Raw genomic sequence first — 13,807 nt, 5'->3', positions numbered from 1 at the left:
ACAGTTTTTTGAAGCCACCGATGCATGCAAAAGTTGGATAGGTAGACTATAAAATATCTTTCCTTCGCTTTTGATCACGGTGTTATTACTATTTCAAAATGGAAATTGTAAACCGCAAATACATTTTTATGAAAAAAATATACTGGTCATATTACTACTGATGAATCGCATTCTTCATGAAAGACAAGTTTTATAGGAGAAATGCAGTAAAATCTGAACACTTTTAATTCAAACTGTCAAAACCAAAATTTCCAGGAAGGACAATAGTCGTAAAGTCGCTCCCATTTTTGCTATTATACCTTGTGCACGTTGTGTGTTTGGAAGCCTATTGTGTGTTTTGATTAAAGACTGTTCATAGCAAAAAGTTGAGAACTTATTATAAGGACGATTCGGAAGGCGAAATAACATATGGAGAAGTTTCTTTATGTTTGCTGTGATTTAATTTAAACCTTGACTTTAATTATAGAGCAACAATTGTGATTGGATATTTAAACCATTTTCTCTTGTATGTAGTTAGAAGTTAACACAATCAAGTAATTAAAAGCGTGTGAACTCAACCGTGATAAAACCTTGAATGGAGGGTTGAGCTTAATTCGAGGTTCCCACGTTTTTTTTTGTTAAAACGTCACCTTCAAATTAGTCGATTTTTAAAATACAACTAAGAGCATCCACGTTTCATTCACGGAATGGCGGGTCAAAGGTCAAGCGAAGTCTCATCATGGGTCAGGTGATCTCTCGTCCTGAAGGTGACTTTGAAAGAATGGGAGCGTGTCATTTCCTGCAAAGATAGCAAAATACAATAGCAATTAAATAAAGATAAAGGGGATTCAATATCAAAGATTATTTATTTATGGTGTACATATTTAATTCAATTCACGTGCAGTGCTATCGTCACGTGACCTACCAGTAAAGAGTACGGTATTGTTGCAGCGAAAAGCTACCATGACCCTTCAATTATGCTTTTTGTCAGTTTTGGTTGTCTAACTCAAACATCCAGCTCATATTCCTATCAACCTGAAGTGACATTTTCTCCATCAATACAACCAATCATCTTCTTTAAGATAACGGAAGAAATCAGAAACCATGGGTACATTTTAAACTTACTACAGACACTGTAAATTACATATTGAAGAGTCATTCGCGATATCTCGGAGAAATTTCCGGCAATCTTCGGAAATATATCGCGTGTTCTCTTTCCAAAGATTGCCGAGTTGCTCCAATTGATCGAAGAATCAAGTTTTACGGAAAGTACCGATGTTAATAAATGATGACGGAATCAGTCACTCCGCACACTAGTGTGTGTTTTAGCTATAGAAACATATGCAAGGTGCAGTAACCATTTTAATCGTAACGTTAGTACCTGATAGTGTGTAATATTTCCTGTCGGTTTTTAAGCAGTAAAACAGCGAAGTCGCCTTGTCATACAAAAGAGTTTCATATGTAAGTCATGCATTTTTTCTATAAAATTAGTTTCAATAAAACGTTATCAAATTCCAAGAATACAGACTGTGTTGCCCTTGAATGCGGAACAACAGAGCTAAGCTATTATGTACACAATCCAATGACTGGCGTTGACACCCGAAACTATCTCCGTCTAGGTACGTCATTGAAAACCAGCGCGGCGTGAAACAGGGAGAGAAGAGTTAACCGAGGTCACCTTTAACGACTTTAAGGAAGAATGTATACCCGGTAATACAGACACACACACAGACTTCAGACACCAGAAGTCCGGACCTTTTGACGATCTTGCTGTAGGCATAGCAGATACGTCATAATTTGTGATATTTTGCGGTTTTCTTTGTACGTTCGCCGACGAGTCATTATGATCTATCAGAGTTGCTTCCCTTGGTTCTGATATATAAGAGTTACTGCCCTTTATTTCTGCGTCAATACTGACGAAGTGTAACGAAGGGAAGTAACTTTGATGGATCAGAATGGAATATCAATTACCGATTCATTCCATTTTTATTGTGTGTACCTAAGGAGCTACAAGTGAGCTTGGTAAAAAGAAGGGCACACGAGTTCCAGTGGCGGTCCTTCTTCAATGGACCGAAATTGCCGGATTTTTTTCCGACATGTTGCGATTGAAAAAAGCTATGGTTACCAGTAGGGCACATAAGGGTTTTGATGCTACTTTATTTGTGATTATAAGAACGCTAGTTTTGGAGAATACATGTGGACCTGTTTACTGGGACACAAGGAGCCGAATCACTGAACTACTCGCTAAATGGGACATTTGGTACCCAATTCCGAGCCAAGCAGACCTGCAGATCAAAGCGAGGTTTGGGATCAGACGCCTCTTTTTGTCGGGATACAAGGTTATGGAACCATATTGGAATAAAAATAAGTTTAACATATATGTCTATGCTTATAATTATAACAACATTAAATATGAAGATCTAATTAATCCAGATATGACAATGCGATTTCTTAAAGGAGTTCGAACTATTGACCACTAATTGAAGCAAATGAGGCTGGGGCATTATTAAATAATGATTCGGATACGGTGTTTGGAATTCCGGAATGTGTCGATCGTTAATTGTAATAGTTCTATACAATAACTCCCTGTATTCAGCTTTACGTACTACGTCATAAATCCTAGTATATATCAATAGTTTGTTTATATAGTCTCGTGACAGCGGAGAAGACGAATTAATAAAACACGAGGCCCAGAGGCTTAACGGTCATCTGACTACCTTGGCAATAATCATATGGGAAATTAATTTAGATATAAGTATGTAGTGTCCTGGTAGCCATTTTCGATTTGGGATCAACCAGAGATGTAACAACACTTTGTCGGGACTATGTCAGGATCATTTCATGCATGTTTCAGCCAAATAGTAATAGTAGAACTTGAAAAGAAGTTCAAAATATGTTTTCAAGATGACGGCTGTGGCGGCCATCTTGGATTTCAGATCGACCCGAAAAATAACAACACTGTGTCGGGACCATGTCAGGATCCTTTCATGCATGTTTCAGCCAAATAGTAACGGTAGAATTCGAAAAGAAGTTCAAAATGTGTTTTCAAGATGGCAGCTATGGCGGTCATCTTGGATTTCGGATCAACCCGAAAAAACACCACTTTGTCGGGACCATGTCAGGATCATTTAATGCAAGTTTCAGTCAAATCGCACCAGTAGAACTTGAGAAGAAGTTCAAATGTGTTTTCAAGATGGCGGCTGTGGCGAAAGCGGACGGCGCATGGCGGACGGCATACGTTGGACTACGACGGACGAAACGTGACGACTATAGGTCATCATGACCCTCGGGTCAGATGACCTAAAAAAAGGTTTTGAAAGTAGGGCTGCAAGATACACCAAACTCACGATACGATACGTATCATGATACATAATATTATTTTATTTATTTGAAAGGTTAAGAAAGTTTTAAAAAATACAGGCGAAAATTCTCTTCCTTCAGTGGTAATGAAATTTGTATACAGGGTAGAATTACACCTACCCGGTGATGTTTCTGCATTCCTTACACAAAAACTAGAACACCTAATAGCTAACGTGAATTTGCTTTGCGTCCCTCGCCAAACAAATGTACAAAGGCACTCTGAATGGCCGTGTCGGGTTACCTTGGGCCAACAGAAATAGTCTATTGTTATTTGTTTACGGCTGACATTCCATCACTCTACAGGCAATATATGCACTGCTCGGTTTATAGGCATCTTAGAATGCAGGCCTACCCGATTTATAGTCTGTCTAAGGCAAGTGTGGTTGTTAAAATCGTCTTAGACTCAGGCCTACCTGATTCTGAGTCTGTCTGAGTCTAAAATCAATGTCCATATTTATACCGTAAAGACGTCATTCTCCAGTTTGCCTTTAAGCTGTCACTAATACCACTAATTCCGACCAATAGCCACCCACTTCCGTGCCACAGCGGCAAAGTGGTCAAGGTGTCTGACATACTTTTAATAGTCAAGGCCTACATGTCTTGACTAAGTATTTCAACATTAGCCTTCCATGTATTGACAATGATGGCAGAGCGGTTTTGTGTCCGACATTATGATACCATTACTAGCCCTTCATCTCCGAACTGCGGTGGCGAAACGGTTTGTGTCTATAATTCTACCGAAAGCATTCTTTAAGTGTGGGCCGCGACCAGAAAATGGGTATTTGAAGTCCAACCCCTAACTTTTAACATCTGGACCCTCTTGATCAAATACTAGCACTAAACACATGACTGAAGCTTACCACCAAAGACACTCAACACCACACCATACCTGGCCATATCAAACTGATACATGTAAACCAGTCGTCCCACTTCCTTAATGCTGAGCTCTAAGCAGAAGCCTTTAATAGACTTTGGTGTCTCTCGGCCAGGGAACAGAACCCTTAGTCTTTCTAACAGCAGCAACACTCAAATGAAGGTCAAAGTGAGACGGTATCAAGGATAACGTAGGTCGGTGATCTTTTTCTCTTGTTTCCTTTCGCCCTAAAACCCGGTATGACCCGATACGACCATTGTTGCTACTATTTTAGTATATGATAAGTATTATCAACCAAACTATTAATTTCATGACAATTCCATTATTTTCATCCTTTTCTTCCTTACTGGTATAAACTGTACTTGCTAACACAATCCCATTCCCACAGCCCTAGTAGATGATTCCATCGGCGATATCGTCGCCTATCTCGTTTTTTCTTGTCGTTTTCATTACCTCCACTTCCCTTTACGTCGTTAATCTGTCGTTTTCATCGCTCGTCTTACATTCCATTTTCTGATTTACTCTATTTCAGTGATGTATCATGTGCCTAGCGTTACATACTAACATGTTTTATTGCGATTCTATTTATATGTATGGCATCGTTTTTAAGTATAATGATTTACCTTTTTGTATATGGAAAGATAATTAAATAACTTCATATATAATCTTACATTAAAACTTCTTTTTTGTTTTAATTCTTTTTTTTTTACATTTGACATTCCGACAGTATTCTGAATAAAGAGGGATACAAAAGATCACCTTGCAAACCGCTTTAATTCTGATATTAAAGTACAAGACCTTTTCATTTTCATTTTTATTGTATATATTGTATATTTATTTTGACCATGTGTAAGACGAGCTGCTAATCTCAACATGTTATCAAGTTTAAATAAAGTATATTATCATTTCGTCAGGTCAATATTTTTCTATATTGACCCATTTCAGATATTAATAGATGTTATTTTTGTCGTGTTGATGTTTTTGTCCTTCGTGTACGTTTTTATTTGAAAGTTTACAAAACGTTCGCTACAACTTAACACATTGGTGGCATAAGTTATTCAAACGATACCCTGTACATAAACATCAAACCATGCTGTTTGATTTACCTACAAGGTAATATAAATGTAGTGATGTAATAAAATTCTTAATTCAAATTATACTGTTGAGCATAAATGTCCGCTTAAGAAGTATTTTACGAGCTTTGTTAACCTGTAGTAAAGACAGCAGTCAGGGAAAATAGATGGAAAATAATAAAAGATCGCCCCAAGTTAAGCACTTCGTTGTTTTGGATAGATTTTTCTATAGGCACTTGCGATTCTTGCTCGTACAGCGCGTTTTAGTGGACAAACGTACATAATGTATTTCAGTCTCGTCTCGTAAGTCAACCTTTTTGATTATACTTCAATGTTTCTTATGAACGTATTGAACACGAACACTAAAAGCACTATAAATTAATGATGTTTGCGACATAACGAAACATGAAGCAGAGCAAAGGGCGATAACTTCTCATTTCTATTTTCAATCTATAGGCTACGAAAAGGGGAGGATATTGTACGTGAACAAGAAATAGTGATTGCGTGTGACAAAGGGGAGGTAATTTTATGTAAAAAGGGGAGGTAATTGAACGTGACAAAGGAATATATTTATATGTGATAAGGGAAAGGAAAATACATGTGACAAAGGGGAGATAATTGTATGTGACAAACAGGTGATTGAACATGACAAAGTCAGATAAATGTACGTGACAAAAGGGAGGTAACTACGTGACAAAAGGAGAGATAAGTCGTACCTGACAAAGGGAGATAATTCTAAGAAATAAAGAGAAGGCAATTGTAAGGGGCAAGTAATTGTATATGAAAGAGGAAGGTAATTATGTAACTACTTCTTTTCGTGACAAAAAGTGATCAATGCACGTGACAAAGGGGAGGTAATCAATTTGATAATATAAAGGTAATTGTACGTGACAGTGTCTTATCTATACCAGTCAATGTATTGATTTGTGTGTCAGGTAATCTTGTCCCACCTGTATACGATTTGTCGTTTACATATAGCCACGTGACGAGGAAATTGACAACCATCTACTTGATAACGCGATAACCCGTATTTGCTTAAACTAGATTCCAATCGTTGTCACCCTTAAAACCCGAATAGTACCGTTCTATGTACACTAGAATGCCGAGTCCATTTTGGAATATAGGGGTGTGTAACATGGAGAGTATGTCAAAGGTCATCGGTAAATATCAGTATCTGGTGTCTTAAGGACAGCCCGGTAATGTTAAGCAATCAGAAGTACAAATGAATCGATTTTCACTTCGTTTCAGCCGATATGTTAGCGTATTTCAGACTTTAAAGAGGTATGCAAATAGGTAAATTACAAATAGGTTAAAGGGGCATGAACCTAAATAAACCATGTAAATTTGAGTGAAATACATATTTAAGACGTGTCAGATACCTTACTAAGTAATATATATCAGTTATTGTGCAAATGTGTCAAATAAAATAATTATAATGGAAATTCCATCTTTCTGTATTTTGAACCGGCCCGGACGAATTTTGTAACGATAGTAGTGTTGAACTTTAGTGTAAACAAAATGGTGGGTGAAGCGAACTCAAAAGAATTCCGATAGAAAACAGTGTACGTCAAGAGTCCGTAACGTGCGCGATTGGGAAAGTAGGTAAATATAAATGGATCGCTGAAATGCAAGAGACGGGAGCAACTCCCCACTTTATACTTGCGTGATGTATATATGTGCAATAAGTCAGGAACCTCCCTTCGCGGTGCCCTATCATGATCGAATGAAAAGTCTCGTTTGACTTTTGACTTATCATTATTACACTAAATAAATTGTTTTATAAAAAAATATGGCTTAAACTTCGTTTGTCAACCATCGTAAATTAGAAAATAATTTTAATAATGTGGAAAACTAATATTCCTTGTCACGTCAGCAAGGTTTTTGTTCATTATAACCTCGCTTTCGGCCAGCTTTCGTTTTGTGTTCCAAAAATAGAATAAGACGGTCTATTTTTATCATTTTGAGGTAGGTATTCCCCACGTTTTCCTGTCGTTTTAGATAACCAAACATTGTAATAAAATATTCAATGAACATCTGAAAACCATATCTAAGCATACAGAACAAATTATTTAAGGTTCATGTCCCTTTAAGTCAACGACAGTGATAGTAACCCCTCAAGTATCGAAGATGCCCGGAAACGCATCGATTAAGTCGGGGACGTGGGAGGCTGAATTCAGTACTGATCGACTTTTGGTGCTTTGTGTCGTAATGTATAAAAAACGCGACAAAAATACAATTATTACATTCAAACTACGTTCACTTTTTTTTTTACATCGAAAGTTGACATAATGGCCGCGACTACATGTATCACAGACATGCTTCTAAGTGTAAATTGTAGATATCCATCTTTCAGTGCCTCAATTAACTTTTAAAGTGCAAATAATCTAATATTTTTTTAAAGGTTACCCGTACGAATTCCTCAATTAAGACTCATCTTATGTACAATTTAACGATGGGTACGGAAACACCTTTGGAAGGGGAGTTTAGTATTTGTGTAACACTGTAAATAGCTAACCATTTCCGTCCATTTTGGTTTATTTCTATACAAGAATGCGGAAGACAAGAAATGAATCAGTTCAGCCCACTAGTTCCGAAATCAGAATCAAAACATTTTTTAAAATGGTAATAATGTTGACAACTTCTCAATACAACTTAATTCTTTTTTTTTTTTTATTAATATTTGCCCTCGGTAACGAACGGTAACTCTTCCGGAGATTATTTTGACGTAACGTTACATTATTGTAATCTGTGCTAAAGACACGTTATATAACAATAACGCCTCCATTACTGAAGAGCGGGGATAACGAGACCGGTCACATGGAATCTAATCCGTAATAAATGTCATATACAATGCCATTGCAATCATTGTGTCTTGATTTTCCTTGTGAAATTACTAAATTCCGTGTATGAACGAGCCAAAAAAAAGATATTTGTTTAAATAAGTTTCTAAGTTCATTGCAATGCCAAATGCGCTTAATTCAACTTTTATATCTGCAGCTACATGTAGTAACAAAAAATATAGTTAAATAGTTCATAATTCTAAAATTAGGGATAACTTTCGAAAATTGGTAGCGAGTCATGAGTGGGTCATGCATAACGATATAGTAACATATATTGAGATTTCTCATGATGCACAAAGGCACTTTCCTGTAAATGTCTTAATTCATTCCATCGTCTTTACACATTCAGGGGCCTTTATTAGAGGTCAGACTTCCTAGAAAAGGGGATTGCCATAGACAATTGATCTGGAATGCGTTCCACTGACTTAGTGCTTATTTACCAGACCCTTAACCACCAATTTCTCTTTGTAAGGGTATGCCCCAGGGCGATTCCGTTTTCCCGTATTTGTTTTGTAAAATTGTCAACAATTATCGCCTTTGATTTCACGTGCCACTGTGTTAAGATGCTTACGTCACAAACTAACAAAGGGAGACAATTGACAAGACTTGTTACAGCGTAAACCACACAGGACTAATTGGCCCTTTGTAAGTGAATCCCTTTGGTAAACAGCTTAGGGCCACTGTGACGTGTTCGGACAATTCCTTTAGTATCTGACAAGTAGTTCTATATGTATAGCGAAAATGTTTGTCGTTTTGAAATTAAGTAACAAGCTTTAATAGAATCCTGTTTGGTTTTTAATCATGTAAATATAATGATTGATAGACGTTTTTCCGCGAGAGAATATACAATCATCTACCGCATAATCAAGAGTCTATACGCCGTGAACGCCAGTCCATAGAAATCCAGTTCCTTTCCGAGTAGAAAAGACTTCATTGTTGTCCTAACGACTTTACTTGCTTTGAATTAAATGGGGTACATTAAGGGTATCACATTATAAAATCCTATCAAACATGTACGTTCTCAACTGAACAGAAATGTTTTATGGTTGCAACAATGATGCTTTTATCTTACATTAGGATAAGTTTTCAAACAGCAGCTTCCTGCCATAGAAATCCATCCAGTTTTATTATATAAACCCCGAGACGGGGCCCCAAGGTAACTTCTAGTAATCGAGTCCGGATTTACACCGTATATTTTCCCTGCAGTAGGATCAAGTTTCTACTGAAATCCTTTCAAAATCTTTCACCGTGTCGAAGTACTCCAGTCTACCTTCAAATCTCCTTAAACAGGCTTGGGGCTTTAACGGGTACTTCACCCACGTAATTATACAATATTAAATAATATCACTTTTGGCTAATGCTCACATTTGCACGTCTCCAATTTTAAAGGTCCGCAATCGTCAAATTTTCTCATTTGCACAACAATCTTTATTTTTTGTAAGATTAAATTGATTTAAATTATCTAACATGAACGGGTAGAAATATCCCTTACTGAACCCCAAATTCCGAAGCTGTGGTTTATAAAATTCTAGAACAAATTTCTTTTAACTTTTTGTCCTGTTTTTGACGAGTTGTATAGATGGCGATGATAAAATCCACGCTTGCATGAACAGATATTTTTGTACGGAGTAAATTTCACTTTAAGAGTCATTTTCTCACAATCACAAACCCATCCACCCGAAGACGATTCAGGCGATTTTTGAGCAGATATGGCTTTATGCTGCGGTAACTTCCCGCTTGAATCAAATATACTTTAATACTCCAGTAAGCTGCGTTATATAAACTGTCTAGACTATACTTACATCCACGAAAAGCGTTATAAAATATAAAACTACTACTCAAAATGTCATTTCTCAGTTTTCACAAAATCCGGATTTTCCTAAGTATTACCGATTTGAGTTTTAGATGGTTACTTTATTTTGAAAATTTGCGAATGAAATTATTTAAGACCAAAATCTTCACTCTTTCATTAATTACCTTGAATCAACGAGCACAATCGGCTAACTAGAAATACTTCTGTGAATTTGATTCATTATTGGCCATTTCCAAGCTATTTGGCTTTTCGATATTTCTTTAAGAGGTAGCTTTCCAAAATGATTGTTCTTAATCAGATTTTAAAAATAATTGTCCTCTAACTTTCACGAGTTTTAGATCGTTAATTTCCTATTAATTATGTTAAAAATTCAATGATTATCTCCGTAAACTCCGGTTTTATCTCCGACACCAGCCTATATAGCATCAATATCACTATACTAGTGCTTGCTAAAAGAGTTTTTACCTAGATTGTTCAGTTGTATATATCGCTGTATGCGTCATGGGAATTCCTAAACCCTTAAAATCCATTAAAGTTAATTTTCTCTCGAGTAAATTCCAATATAAATACCAGAAAAAAATCGGTATCTCCAACGAAACGTGACGAATATTAAAAGTATATGATACTCCTTGATGTCTATCGTCAGTCATGCAGAAAAACTTATTGGATAAGGGAGAAAATTGTTTACTTCATAAACCATTAACTTAAGGTTTGATTTTGAAATAAAAATAACTTTAAATATACTTAAGCAATATAAAAAGGAATGTTTACTAGTCTCTGTGCGTTTTAACAATATGTAATTGCTTCTTCAGCGTCTTGTGATTTTTAAACTAAAACTGGGAATTCCGTCGTTGATTTATCATGGCTGATTTTCTGTCGACATAAACTGACCAATCGGTGGTCAAAATAGTACTCTATACATCCAACAGACTGCTTGAATTGTGGGTGTAGGGACAGGGGTCCCATGGAGGATTTTACCAAGAGAAAAACTAAATTGCAATAGGCATCTATAGCCAGATCATTGTTATTTTACAATCCGAAATGAAATGCTTGTATGGCTTCAAATTTTTTAAATATCTATAACTTCCCTATCCAATTATTGCTAGAGCCCTATCTTTGTTAGGATAAATAGATGGAATACTTTTCAATTATTATCTTGAAACTACGTTGTAGAAATTTTCGAAGGATGGTAATTTATTGAGAGTCATATTAGAAAAGTACAATGCTCCTAGTTTGTCAAACTATATACAAAATATAATACTTATTTACAAGTTTATACACAATTTATTTCAAAACGAACTTTGCATAAGTAATCCATTTCCTTCTCCAATATACTAGCGAGAACGAGAGCCATAAACATGTTAGGACACCCATATAGCTCCATTAGTGATTAGTTTACTAAGTTTAATAAGATTAAAAAATGTTAATTGTATGTACATAAAGTGTATAGTTAGTGCTACAGATAAAGTGTGAAGTTTAAGCGCCCTAGAGCTAGCTGACAGAGAGAGGAGTCCGTGGTCGAGACCTCGGGATGTCTCATCGTGCCATATTTGTTTGGCCTGGTCTCAGATAAGGGGTATGTTTGTTTAAATCGAGGATGGCCCGTCCGTCATGGAAAATGTCCATACACATACATGTATATATTGGTCAGATTTATACACAGGATATCAAACCGATATCGGAATGGAGATCACACCGCCAGGGTGATGGTTTGAGAGACAGGTGAAATAGGAATATGAAAGGGTGTTAAATGGTAGTATTACTGGAAGAAAAGCTAGGACACACTAGCAAGAAGTATTAAAATATACAAGTGATATTTCCATATGTGATTTAGTGTTGATGAACGTATGTGGATTATGATAAAGCAGTAGTTAGTGTAATATACAGTATTACTAGACTACATGGTTAGGGTAACTAAACTACTTGTCCATAAAGAAGGTTAAATAGAGAGTTATACAAAGAAAACGGACGCTGGTGTCCTATGTGACGTCACAGGGAAAGTCTCGTGTAGGAATTCCGTGGTGGATAGTCCTGCCGAGGCTGGATGAGTGTGGATCTAGTCATGATATAAATAGTAACATGGACCTAGACACACAGTCATACAGCCTGGCAGGGAACTGCTGACAAAAACCCTAAAATACTGTCTCGTGCTCGCCGGTCCCTAAAGCACGCGCTCAATAAATGGTCTTCCTCATGCGGCGAGTTTCCCGCCAATTTATCGGCGAGGTGGATTCTAATATTTGACAATATCCCATGCTTCCGATCCGTGGGTAGTTATCCGGAGCTAAGGCTCGGCTCGTGCGTGGGTGAAGACACTAGCGAGGAAGTTGAGTGACATAGCGTTCGAAGCTGTATATATGTAAAATAGTGTAGTGTAAGTGTGTGGTGGCGATCACACATGTGCCTTCCACACTAAACCGCGCAAACTATCCAAAAACGTACACACTAAGATAAGCACAGTTACAAAATAATGAAATAAAAAATAAATCAGTTCGCGAAGAATCCAAAGTTTTTAAAGTTTTCGTCCTGGTTAAGATAAATACAGCTCACCTGTATACCGTGCTACGCTACTTGGCCAGGTAAACGTCCTTATTTACATACCTGTATTACAACAAGGTACGATATACAAGTCCCTACAAACGTTCTCCCCTAACACATATGTGCTCCGTGATAACAAATAAGTAGGTATATCCTACAGGTGAGAGAGCCTTGCGATGTCGGCCCTTCTCCTCCCGTACCCGGAATGCCGATGTCAACTCATGTCCGGGGCACGCCTGTCTCTGTGAGCGCTCCACGGCGATACCAGTTTCAAATTCATCGAATATGGGTGTTGAATGGATTAAATTGTTTTCTACTGCGCATGCGTACTCGTTATATAGTCCATGTCCTATTATATATATTCCTATATACATTCGATATTTCTTCCCGCGAGCGTAAAGACAACCTAGGAAGAAAGTTATCCCTGAGTATACATGAAGAAGTGTTTCACGAAACAAACCCGTCCTTTGTGTCGGAATTTCTGGCGTTAGAAAGAAAACTCCGGAATTTTTCACCTGTATACCTGGCGAAGGAGACGCCAATCATATACGGTGAGGTCACAAGGCGTATTGCGCTCCCCAAGCCAGGTAGATCGACCAATGCATGACCTCGCTAAACACAAAAGCCAGGCTCTATAAATATGCCCGGCTATTCTTCTCCCAGAGCTGGTTTAGAAAAGATTTCAAGTCGTTCTACGCGAAGACCCGTTCAACAACTCGGCGAACAAAAGACTCTTAACAATAAAATTCCACGTGTTTGCTCAAATAACTTTATACCCTGCGCCAGGTAGTGAAGCGGCGTGTAAGAAAAAAGAGGGTGTGTTGTCGGTACACCTGTACAAGTCCTATGTACACATTGTCGTATGTGTGTGGGATTTTACTAAGATCTTTTCAATTCTCAACACTTGCCCTGAAAACTTGACAATGTGCCTCGCTGAAAACTTGATGATTTTAGCGATCGATTATTAGCAAACGTGTTGCTCTCGTAAATACACTATTAAACAAATCATAAAGTTACAGTAATCCGATGTTGAATGGACAAAAACAAATAAATAAATTATTAAATAAATTAATTTAAAAGTCCATCTCCAGGACTACAAGTATTTAAAATCGCGAGTTCACGCAAATATGTAGACTGGAGACTAAAGCACTTGCTATTTAGGCCGAACAGTATCGTCAAATAACTATCTGTTGAAATTCACAGTAATTGTAGATTCTCACAGAAGATCGAAATCCATGTTAGAATCCGAATGATTTGTCAGCAGTTCCGAATGAATGGTGTCGGCGGGAGTGGGGAGGGGCCGTCGTCATGGTGATATGTAAATAACGTA

General features: G+C 37.2%; 1 long non-coding RNA gene across 1 annotated transcript in view; it reads right to left on the bottom strand.

Annotated features, from left to right (window-relative positions):
- Nucleotides 1-237: 237 nt before the first annotated feature.
- LOC138309288 (uncharacterized) overlaps nucleotides 238-13,807 on the bottom strand; it is a 32,803-nt gene continuing 19,233 nt past the window's right edge. The window contains exon 4 of the long non-coding RNA XR_011206234.1: nucleotides 238-778. This is a non-coding gene — a long non-coding RNA (uncharacterized lncRNA). The remainder of the gene's footprint in view (nucleotides 779-13,807) is intronic.

The sequence above is a fragment of the Argopecten irradians genome, chromosome 15 (genome assembly GCF_041381155.1).
Source record: "Argopecten irradians isolate NY chromosome 15, Ai_NY, whole genome shotgun sequence".
NCBI lineage: Eukaryota > Metazoa > Mollusca > Bivalvia > Pectinida > Pectinidae > Argopecten > Argopecten irradians.
This window is presented reverse-complemented; position numbering and strand designations above follow the sequence as displayed.